The sequence below is a fragment of the Passer domesticus genome, chromosome 1, assembly GCF_036417665.1.
Source record: "Passer domesticus isolate bPasDom1 chromosome 1, bPasDom1.hap1, whole genome shotgun sequence".
In the NCBI taxonomy this organism is placed as follows: Eukaryota; Metazoa; Chordata; class Aves; order Passeriformes; family Passeridae; genus Passer; species Passer domesticus.
In genome coordinates, this window is record NC_087474.1 from 113,506,940 (window position 1) to 113,517,620 (window position 10,681).

A 10,681-nucleotide genomic window follows, 5' to 3' on the forward strand; every position below is an offset into this window, starting at 1 on the left:
CTGCTCTCGAGCAGAGATGCAAACTAGCCCCTCTCCTGGGGAAGCTCTACAGCTGGTCTTTGCCCTCTCTCAAGTCACAGCCAGCAGTGGGGACTGATGTCTACAGCGACAGGAAGCTGTGCACTTAAAGAATGTGCTTTAATCTGTAGGTCTTTGTTTAGGGTTTGGACAAGAAGCTGCTTTTATTTAAGTCTAATTGGGATAATTGGGAATTTGTTTTTGCTTTTTTAATGGCTGGGGGCATTTTCACAAAAACAACTCCTTACTGAAAACTACAAACTTGGTAATTTAATTGCCTGTGCTACCATGGTCTGCTAGTAAACGCTTGGCCTTCATGTGTTGATTTGTTTGCTGAAGTGATCAGTCATTTGCGGGGGGGAATTCCCTTCAGTATTAAGATCTAAAAGGTCCTGCTCTAAAATTACTAGGTATTTCCTTTTCTGAGAACAGGAGCTATGAGAATAGGGGGGCTTCTCTGTTTTAATTTGACAGCCAAGATAGTGTGACTTGGCTTTCCTGTTTAATCTTTTACTCCTGCTTGGATAGAGTTTAAAAAGAAGCTGAAAAGGGCTTATTATCAACTACTCACAGCCATGAAATTAGGCAAACACATTTGGCAGTGCAACACAAGCTGATGAGGGAGGGGGCTGTGAAGGTTTAGAATATCTGGTGTTTCAACTCCCTGCTTGCTTCAGAAAAATGGGGAAAAGATTGACAGCCAATCCTCAAGTGACTAGCATTACTTAATCTTTTTTCATCATACTGTTTTATCATGCTATGGGTTTTTTTATTTTATATGTTATGCTTGAAGGAGGCTGCCAGCATTTGCTATTCTGCAGGGAATACAGATAGATTACTGGTGTGCTACCAGAGGAGGAAGCTTGTGGTAAGTCATCTTTCCTTCAAAGCTGGAGTTTTGGTACCCTTCATTTTCCTAATCCTGGATTTGTTTCATCAGTTTTGATGGGAGTAACTCTGTCAGGAACACACCATCAGCCTGTGAGACTGACAGGCTGGAGGAACAACAGTAATGATGAAACCTGGAGTGTGAGGAGAATTTGATCCAGTTCAGTGTAATTTGACATTCATTCTTGTTCCCCTGCAGAAAAACTCCAAAACAGTCTGCTTGGGAGAAAAAGAAAGGTGTGAGCTTAAATACATCTGTACCTGATGAAAACAGTTACTTTGCATCTCTTAGAGAGTGGGAAGGGGACTGTGTGAGATGAAGCCTGCTGTTTGCTGGCATCTTCTTGTGTGTCCCAGGAGTGCAATGTCAAACATTAGATTTGTGCCATAGTGGTGATGTTTTGCCATATAACTCTTTGCATTGGGTTAGCAACGAGCTTGTGCTGATCTCTGCATCTTCCAAGGATTTATCTGCTCTGCTGTTCTCTTGCAATAAGATAGCTAGGGAGAAGAGGGAAGGGTTTATTTAGCCCAATTGATCCATTTGATTAAAATGCCAGGTTTTGGTAAAAATAAATTAGTAAAACCATATCCAATCCTTCAGTTTACCCAAATAACATTCTTTGATGCATTATTTAATAATATGCTGTTGACTAAAACACAGCCTCACTTGTAATTATTATCTGCTTCAGAACAGAAAATGTTAAAGTATGGATATCTGGCTTATTCAGGATCCTATTCCTGGCTGGGCAACTCAGACCAGCAGTTAAAACAGGCTTCAGTGTTCAATTTTACAGCCATAAAATTTTAAATAGTATGTGATGTGGGAAATGCTAACAGATGATGATCAATTCTCACTGCTTGCTCCTAAACACTTACAAGTTTTTCTGGATTGACTGAAAATCTATCATTACCATTTGGGGAGGTAAAAAAGTGGGCTTAATAGCATTTCAGTGATTTTCCCAGTTAGGCAGAGTGTTTATGAATGAAGATATATCCATGGAACTAACATAGAAATGGAAATTTCTTTGTTGGTATATTCTGTGTAACAGTGAGTTTGCATAGCTGCAGCTGTTGTTGGTTTATGCAAGGGGCTTATGCACATAGGGATTATCAGAGGAATGCTATGAACTAACCAAAAGTATGATCATTAGGAGTGTTAATGAAAGTACATGAAATCCGTGCTTGGATAGATACATTGAGAAGCACAGTACCCTTATCCTGGGGTAACTTCATGGATGAAAAAAGGGATATCTTCTTCAGAGTCAACATACCTCAAAATTTAATAAATTCTGGTTTAATCTAGAAATTCTGGTTGCCATCACTTTGAGGGATACTCGGGAACTGTCAGGAGCAGAGGAGCCTTGGCGTCCTTCATAAACAGCATGCCTATTGCCAGAGAGAGCTGCATGTGCTTGACTCCCTGTCTCAGTTCATTGGTGTCAGATCAAGTTGATATAGCTGGTGTTTTTCCTTCATAAAATATACACCTTGGTATACCTAGAAATACTGTTGCCAAGTTACGGGATGCTCATACCTGGATTAGAAAAATTTATTATTTGTAACAGTTAGCTGGGATGAGGAGTTTGGTTCAGCTGTAAGTTACTGATATATCTGATCTCATTTTCTGATGGTTTCTTCTAGCTACTTGTGAGGAAGAAATAAAAAGCTTATTCTAATTACATGTAAATTAATATTATTCTGGATGCAGTGTGGTGGAGTTATTTGGAGATGTATAATTTATTGATCTAACTTTGCTTGCAGTTGCACACACAGGCCTTGAGAGAAGGCTGGATAATGTACAGTAAATGCTTCAATTGAGTGTTCTACTTCTGTGTCTTCTGCGTTGAAAGGACAAACCAGGCTTAGTCTAACTCTTGCAGGTCTGTGACATGGGCAGTGATGACTTTGCTTCTGTATCTCTCCCAGACACTCCCCCCTTCCACTGCTGCATAATGCTGCATTGCAGGAAAACAGGAGTGGTGCGGGAAAGCTGAGGGCTGGTCACAAGTGAAGATTAACGTGTTTCCGCTGACTTACAAAACGCCATCGCCGCTTCATTTTCAGAGTAGGATGAAGCTTACTCACAAGGGAGGAGAAGTAACAAGGAAGTTCCTTCTGTAAGACAGTCATGCTATAATTGTAAAATCTACTTTATGGGTTCCAGTTTATGGCCCCATTAATCATTCAGAAGTGATCTATTTCATGTTCCAAGTATGCATATCAAAGTAAAAGTGGGTGATCATCTAGAGGATGATATTTACAGATTGAGATCTCTACAAGAAATTATTGGCCAGACAAAATAACTGTGAATATCAATTTTTGCTGCTATACTATGTTTATTTACTATTTAAAACCATTAGGTGAAATATCTCTTACATGCATTTATTGACAAATATTGGGTTTTTCCTTCTTCAAATCCTGAATAATGATATCAACAAATGTTGAGGTATTTCAACAAATAGCAGTATTGGATATGGCTGAAGTAGATTTATTACTATGAATTCTAACCTGTATTTCTGTGCCAGAAATTTGAGTCTGCAGGGGAGCCCCACTACCAGGATTGTCTTGTAGAAGATTTAAAGTGGCTTTTACACCCAGAGAGGTTTCCAGAGTAAAGCCTGTTAATAATTTTTAACGAATATTTGGCCAAAAATAAGCTGGAATAGAACTTATTCAAACTAAAATATTTGAGTGAAAATGAAAAAGCAGATGGAAGTCACTAATTTTTATTTTGAAAGGTTACTCTGTTGACTGCTATGGGTCAGATTCTTTGCTCCACATGTTCACTGACACATGTTCACTGCTGAGCTACCCTGAGTGCTGCAGTGCAGCACAAAGCTTTCATGGGATGCCATAAATCATGGAATGCTGAACCAGGAACTCTGTCAATATAGAATGGCAAAGACCTGAAGAGCCTGCAGAGGAATTATGATGTAATTTTCAGATGAATCATTTTTTATAGAAAAAAATTTCCCTTGTGTGGGAGAGAAATGCTGCTTCAAAAACTCATCTTATTTAAACCATTGCACTTTTTTTTTTGTCAGGAAGCTTTTCTGCTGAAAATTTCAGGCAGCCATATCCATGTTTTAGGGTGCTTTACTTAAATATATGCTGCCAAAGATATACTCATTCCCACAGAAGACTGCTTTACTTCCTACAGGTCCTGATCTGCTTAGTTTGAACCTAGTCTGGATATTGACACAGTCATTGCAACACTGCATAAGCATAGCCAAAAGTACAATACAGACAGAACAGCAATTCCAACTTTTCATTTGCTTTCTATTCCCTGAATTTCTACCACTTCATAAAAATTTTGCAGTTTGTCAGGAAAAATAACTCTCTAGAAACCCTCATTCTATTTATTATTTTTCTTATCCCAGATGCTGAATGCAAAGCAAAAATGGGAAATAAAGGAAGCAATAGAGCGGGTCATGGAACCAGCTGAGTTTAAACCCTCAGGTATTAAGGAGCCAACTTTTCCAGATGAGCATATACATATCCAGATGGGACATGCAACTATTTCAAAGCTTGGAGGTTTAATATTTTATTTCAATAATACTACAGTGACGCCAGTACTGATGTAATGCTGGTACTGTTCCTTCATATATTCAGAGTTCAGTTTGAACTAGTGATTCAGAATACTATTAAATGTATTTGCTACAGGATTTTAATACATATTCTGCACCTGTATTCCTTTAAGTTTAAATAAATAGCTCCTTTCTAGAAAAATATGTGAAAGGACTGCAATGCTTGCATAAGGAAGGCAGCCAACATTTAGTATGAATGGGAATGGACTTTTTTTTTTCTAAATGTGTGCTTTCCAGTGAAATTGGAAGTTTGGTTCAGAATTTGTATTCCCAACATGCTATACTTAGCAGCACTGTTAAAGCCCAGATCTACTGTGTGTGTATTTCTTTACTGCTGCACACACCCTGTTATATAATTCTTTACATTGCTTGTGGACAGGAGAAAGCAGAAAAAAAAAATCAATAAAAAGTTTTAGAACATGTGTAACATTTTCTATAAAACATATAGAAAACACTGTGATGTTATTCTATCCTTTGTGCTACTGAGTAACTCCACTGGGAATTCGGTAAACCAGAAGCAAGTCTTGAATGTTTATTTCCTTGCCGGCCTTAACAGTGCTAGGAATTGGTGCAGCAACCAGAGAACATGTGAGTATATGTAGAAGTGCTTTGGGCTTTTTCCTAATTACTGTTTGCTTAATGAATCTACTGCATAACTGTTGGAGCATGTGCCAAAACTCCTTTGTGTGAAGTTAAACACTAAAGCTGAAAATTAATTCGTCTCTATTTCAGCTATTCCCTACCAAGGCTGCCTTTCTTTACCTTATCTCCCTGGTTCATTCTTCCCACATGAAATTTCTGTGAACAACCTGGAAATATCTAGGGGTTTTTTTCACTATTATTATGAAAGTAATTGCTAAAATTTCATCTTCCTACATCAGTGAGAAATATGAAAGAATGCATCCTGTGGTTGTGATTGCCCATATGAAGGGTAGAGAAGCAAGGTGCAAAGATGAAGTCCATGCTGTTCTGTGGAGGACGCTGCAGGTCCAAGAGACAGCCTGGATAACACCTGTGCAGAGCAGTGCAGGCTGGACAATGTGGTCTGTAGAGCACTGAGGGACTGATGAAGCTGATATCCCCTGCAGCCCAAGGATGATCACCCAGCTCCCATTTTCACTTTGCTCTCTGGGTTTGATGCTCCAGCCAGTGTTCTGCTCAGCAGTGCATGTGTAGACATGACTGCAGTGGCTATATGCAGGAGTGTGGTTTAGGCTCCTCTAATTGCACCAACTCTATTTGTGCTGCCCTAACTCAGCTGTAAATATCAACATTGCAGGAAATCATGCTGTTAGCAAGCTGCAAGTCATCCTCTCAGTGGTACCAGAGGCACTGCCAGGGGTGCAGGAGGGCTGGGGAGCCAGGATCATGGCTGGCAGGGCAGGTCTGAGGGAACAGCCAGAACTGGGAAGGTTACCAGACAAGGTTATGGTGCTAAGACAGCTCTGAGGGCAAGCTCTGTCCCAGTGACAGAGACCAGGGTCAGACAGAGCCCTGCCAGGACTGCCAGCCTGCCCATGGTGATGAAGTCAGGCCCAGGTCAAGCAGGGCTCAGCCTGTGGTTCAGGTCCAGACCAGTGAGGTCCATGGCTCTGCTCAGCTGCGATCACCCCCGGGGTAGCTCAGGCAGGGACTGGAGCTGTGTCCTGAGCTGAGATGGGTCCCAGGGCAGGGATGGTGGGAAAGGGCTTTTAGTGAGGCTGGGCAGGGCCAGCAGGGCTGCTCCTGCCTGGGGCTGCCTCCAAGACAGATGTATCCCCTCACCCAACAGAGAAGTAAGTGTGCTCTGATGGGATTCCTCTGAAGGGGAATTTAGTTGCTGTGGGGTGTAGGGGGTATTGCAGGGGACACAGAACCAGGGCAAGGATAAAGAAATGGGAAAGAGATAAGGATTGCTGGAGCCAGGTAGAGGACTCAGGCAGACCCTGGCAGGCTTATGGGTGGGGGTCAAAGTGGGGACTCTCAGATGGCCCCTGCAGATCAAGTCCCCCTTGTGAGGGGTTCAGTCAGACTCAGCGTTTGGACAAGGCCTGTGCTGTGGGAGGGTGTGCTGCTTTTGGCTGGGCTGGAGCTCATTTTTTCACAGCGGCTAGGGAAAGGGTTGTGTTTTGGATTTGTGCTGAACACAGGGTTGATAAAATAGAAATGTTTTTGTTATTGCTGAGCAGGGCTTGTGCAAAGCCAAGGCCTTTTCTGCTTTTCACACTGCCATGCTGGCAAGGAAGTTGGGCGTGCCTGGGAGTTTGGGAGGAGACACAGCTGGGACAGGTGACCCAAACTGACCAAAGGGATATTCCAGACCATGTGGAATATGCTCAGTGTATAAAACAGGGGGAAGAAGGAGGAAGGGGAATATCTGGAGTGGTGACGATTGTCTTTCCAAATAATCGTTATGTGTAATGGGGCCCTGCTGTCCTGGAGATGGCTGAACACATGCCTGCCCATGGGAAGCAGTGAATTCATTCATTCTTTGTTTTGCTTTGTTTGTGTACACAGCTCTTGCTTTCCCCATTAAACTGTCTGTATCTCAAACCATGAATTTTCCAGCTTTTCCCCTTCCAATCCCAATCCCGCCCCCGACCGGCTGCTTGGTGCTGGGTTGCTGGCTGGGGTTACACCACAACAGAGGGTCAGAGCCCAAAGTCAGGCCAGGTTTGTAGGGCAAATTCTGCTTGTGCAGAGCTCTTGTGCAGCTGCAGGTCTGGCTCTGCACTGCTGGCTTGGGGCAGCCTGAGATGCCTGGCAGGCAGGGTGCCATGGGACCAGCTGCTCCCAAGGACTGGGAGCTGTCGGGGAACCCCATGGGGGCAGCAGGACAGAGTCCTCCCAGCCAAGCTTGTCCCACCTCCAGGGGTGGCAGGGGGCAATGAGGTGGCCCCAGCCTCATCTCCCTGGGGGTGGGGATGAGCAGAGGCCAGGAGTGAGGAGAACCATGGTCAGACAGGGCCCAGGGTGTGTGTCCAGCCAGGATGGGGTGTTGTTCCATGGCCAGACACGTCCACAGCTGTAGCACAGCTGGAGGCAGGGACACCTGCCATGCAACCCAGGTAGAAACTAAGGGCCATGGGCAGAAGGTGTGAGCCCCAGGTGAGACTGGTCACGGTGAGGTCTGTCAGTGCACTCGGTGTCCTGTCTGGGCTTAAGAGGAACTTGTCTGGTACATTTGCAGCTATTTTAAAAGGGTGAAACTTGTCCTTTCCCCCAAGGAAACTCATTGCTAGCATTAGTAGTAAATCACTGCCATCAGCTATATTTAAATACTTTTTGCATGAAATATTTTTAATGAGTCCAAAGACCAGAACTAACTCCCAGATATATAATAAATAGCAAGGTGTGAGCAGACAGGCTGATACCTTTCAGAATACCAGTCTCCAGATTAAAGTAAATTAGTTTTTCTGCACCCAACTTTTTGCCAAGTATTGACACCAAATCTACCAAGCCAAACAATGTGAATTAACAAATTCTTGGTTTTCTGCAGCAACTGGAAACAACAGTGATGACATTAGCATAATTTCTCTGCTGCCAGTTTCTCATGCCAAGCCCTGCTATTAAAATATTTAATTTTACTTCTCACTCTCAGCTGTTGTCTACCAGTAGATAGGACACTTTATTTGCAGAGGGGGGTATTTTATAATGAATATCTAGTAGGATGGGTTTGAATGACACATTAGTATTAGGCTTGCTTTACAAATTAAAGGCCAGTCCTGAATTTTGGCTTCACTGCATGTTTTATATAGCCTTTCTCTTCTTTTCACCATAGCATTCACCATAGCATAGAGAACCACAAAAGTATTTAACATATTTATCCACAGAATTCCCATGTGAATAAGGGGGATACAATTATCTGTACTAGAAACACAGGAAATTAATATGAGGCATGAAATGACAGAAAAACTTAGTCCAGCTTCAGACAGGAAATCTGTAGCACAGCTAGAAATTGAATCCTGACTCTTATCCAAGCGTATCTCAGCTACAAGGCCATGTCTCATCTGGCTGGACTGGTCTCCAGGAGGAAGAATGATTTCCTATAGCAGAATCACTGCTATTTTCACTTAAGCTGCCTCACAATGGGAATAGCTGCTCATTCACATAGGCAAGCACATCCCAAAGCTGTGCAGTCCCAGGCATGCTGAATCCTGTCCCCAGAGTGCCCCTAGTTCCTGCCTCTGGACACAGTTAGATGACCAGAGGAGTGTGAGTTGGCTCCCAAAGGAGCCTACATGCCCAAAAGATTTTGAGGGAGTGTGTGAAGCAATTATCTGGGAGAGCTGCCCAATCAGTTTGTGTGAGCATTACATAATATTTGAGACAATATATTTGTCTCACTACAGGCTCGGTGTGCCTTTGTGCACATTAAGCCCATGTCTGTGGTCTGGAATGGAGCAGCCATTTTCACTTGGCATTTTCACTTCACTTTCACTTGCAGGATTTAACATCCAGTTAAGTGGCAGTAATTTCCAAACTCAGTTCAGTACAACTATGCCCTTTGGCACACACTGATTTTTATTGTGTATCTCAGTTCATTGTGTCAGGTGTAGTGTTCTTGACATTACAAGTATAAGCTGATTTTTAACACTGACAACATCCTTGAAGTTCATTCAAATTCTCATGTGATCTCTCATTTAAATGTAAATTATTTGGATTTATAGAGACACACACAGGAGGGACACTGTACAAATACTTTTGTATGAGTTGCCAGCAGCTCTTATAATATGTTAATTTGGGAGTCTCCCGGTCTCAACTTTCCATTTTCTCCCTTCCACTGCCACAACAGAGTGATATTTAAACATTTTCTACAAGCCAGGGCCTTGAGTTGTCTCCAAATTGACAGCTGCAGGCTGGGAAGTGTGAATGAAAGCTTGTCTGTACTGCTGATGGCCAAAAAGTTCCAGAGAAAGGCTCTGCAAAATGCAGCAGCAATGAGAAAATCTTTCTCTTCCCATCCTTCAAGGCAATCTGATTAGTTTCTTCAGCTGTCATGATTGTGATTTCTGAGCATAAGCTTGCATGCACTGCTGTAATTTTTGTTGTTTCATATTATACACCGAAAAGCTTTGCATGTCCCAGTGTGGCAGTCATCTCTAGTCTGGATTTGGGGGCCTCTGTCAATTAGCCCAGCACTTGATCATATCCAAGTATCTGAAAGGCTTGCAAACAGGTTAGTTGTATAAAAAAATTCTGAGAACAACTGGCTATGGTGATCACTCTTTTTTTTTCCTTAAAAAACATCTTGCTACATGGTGGCCACAGCATGTATTGGTGTTGTTGCCCCACAAGCTCACCTTCCTGTGGGCTGCAAAGGGAAGTTAGAAGGGTGGGTTAAACTTCAAGCAGGTGGATGTGAACTGTTTGTGGTTTTAATAAAGGCATTGAAACCTGGGCTGCATTCCACATTCAGACACTTCACAGGTGCCAGTCACTATGGTGACAAACTCACCAAGTCAGGCTCATTAGAAGACTTGATTCTGATGGCTGATCGGATGGATGTTTGTCTCAAAAATTCAGCAGTTCTTTCTTTTCTGACCCCTCATCTACCATAATCAGATAACTAATATTCTTTGTGATACTGCAATAAGGCAAATTTTGCAACATACCATAACATGTCAGAAATAGAATGGGTTACAAAACTCGTTTAAGAAGGTGGAGTAGAGTAGATATTTGACCAAAGTGGTAAGAAATTTCATTGCTATCTCTGAGCTGTTGAATGACCCTTGGAAAGTGGAGAAATGATACAAGGATACATCTCTTGAAAGTATCAAGCAATGTCCCACGTTTTGTCTAAAATACTGCTCTGAATATGGCCTGAGGTCACAGTAATCATCTTTGCAGCACGAGCAGTGTTCACATTCTGCAAATCAAAATTCCTTGAGTACCTCCTGTTTAGCTCTGTATGTTAAAATTCTTTGAATATTCATATTCTTTCATGAAAGCTCCTAGAATTTTCATACCTACAAATTTTTAAATGTATTTTTATTTTTACTCACATCAAAGTGTGCGGTTGAAATGCTTTTTACATCTTTCTGATCATTTGAGCACCATAAACCTTCTTGGTCTTCAAGGTACAAGCTTCACTCCAACTGCTATTGGTAGTCAATTGTGCTGATAAAGGGAAAACAGTGAAGTTGTAATTAATTCCTATACTAAAAACTAGGAACTCTTCCAGAGCTATAGAGACTGGTCTGCTT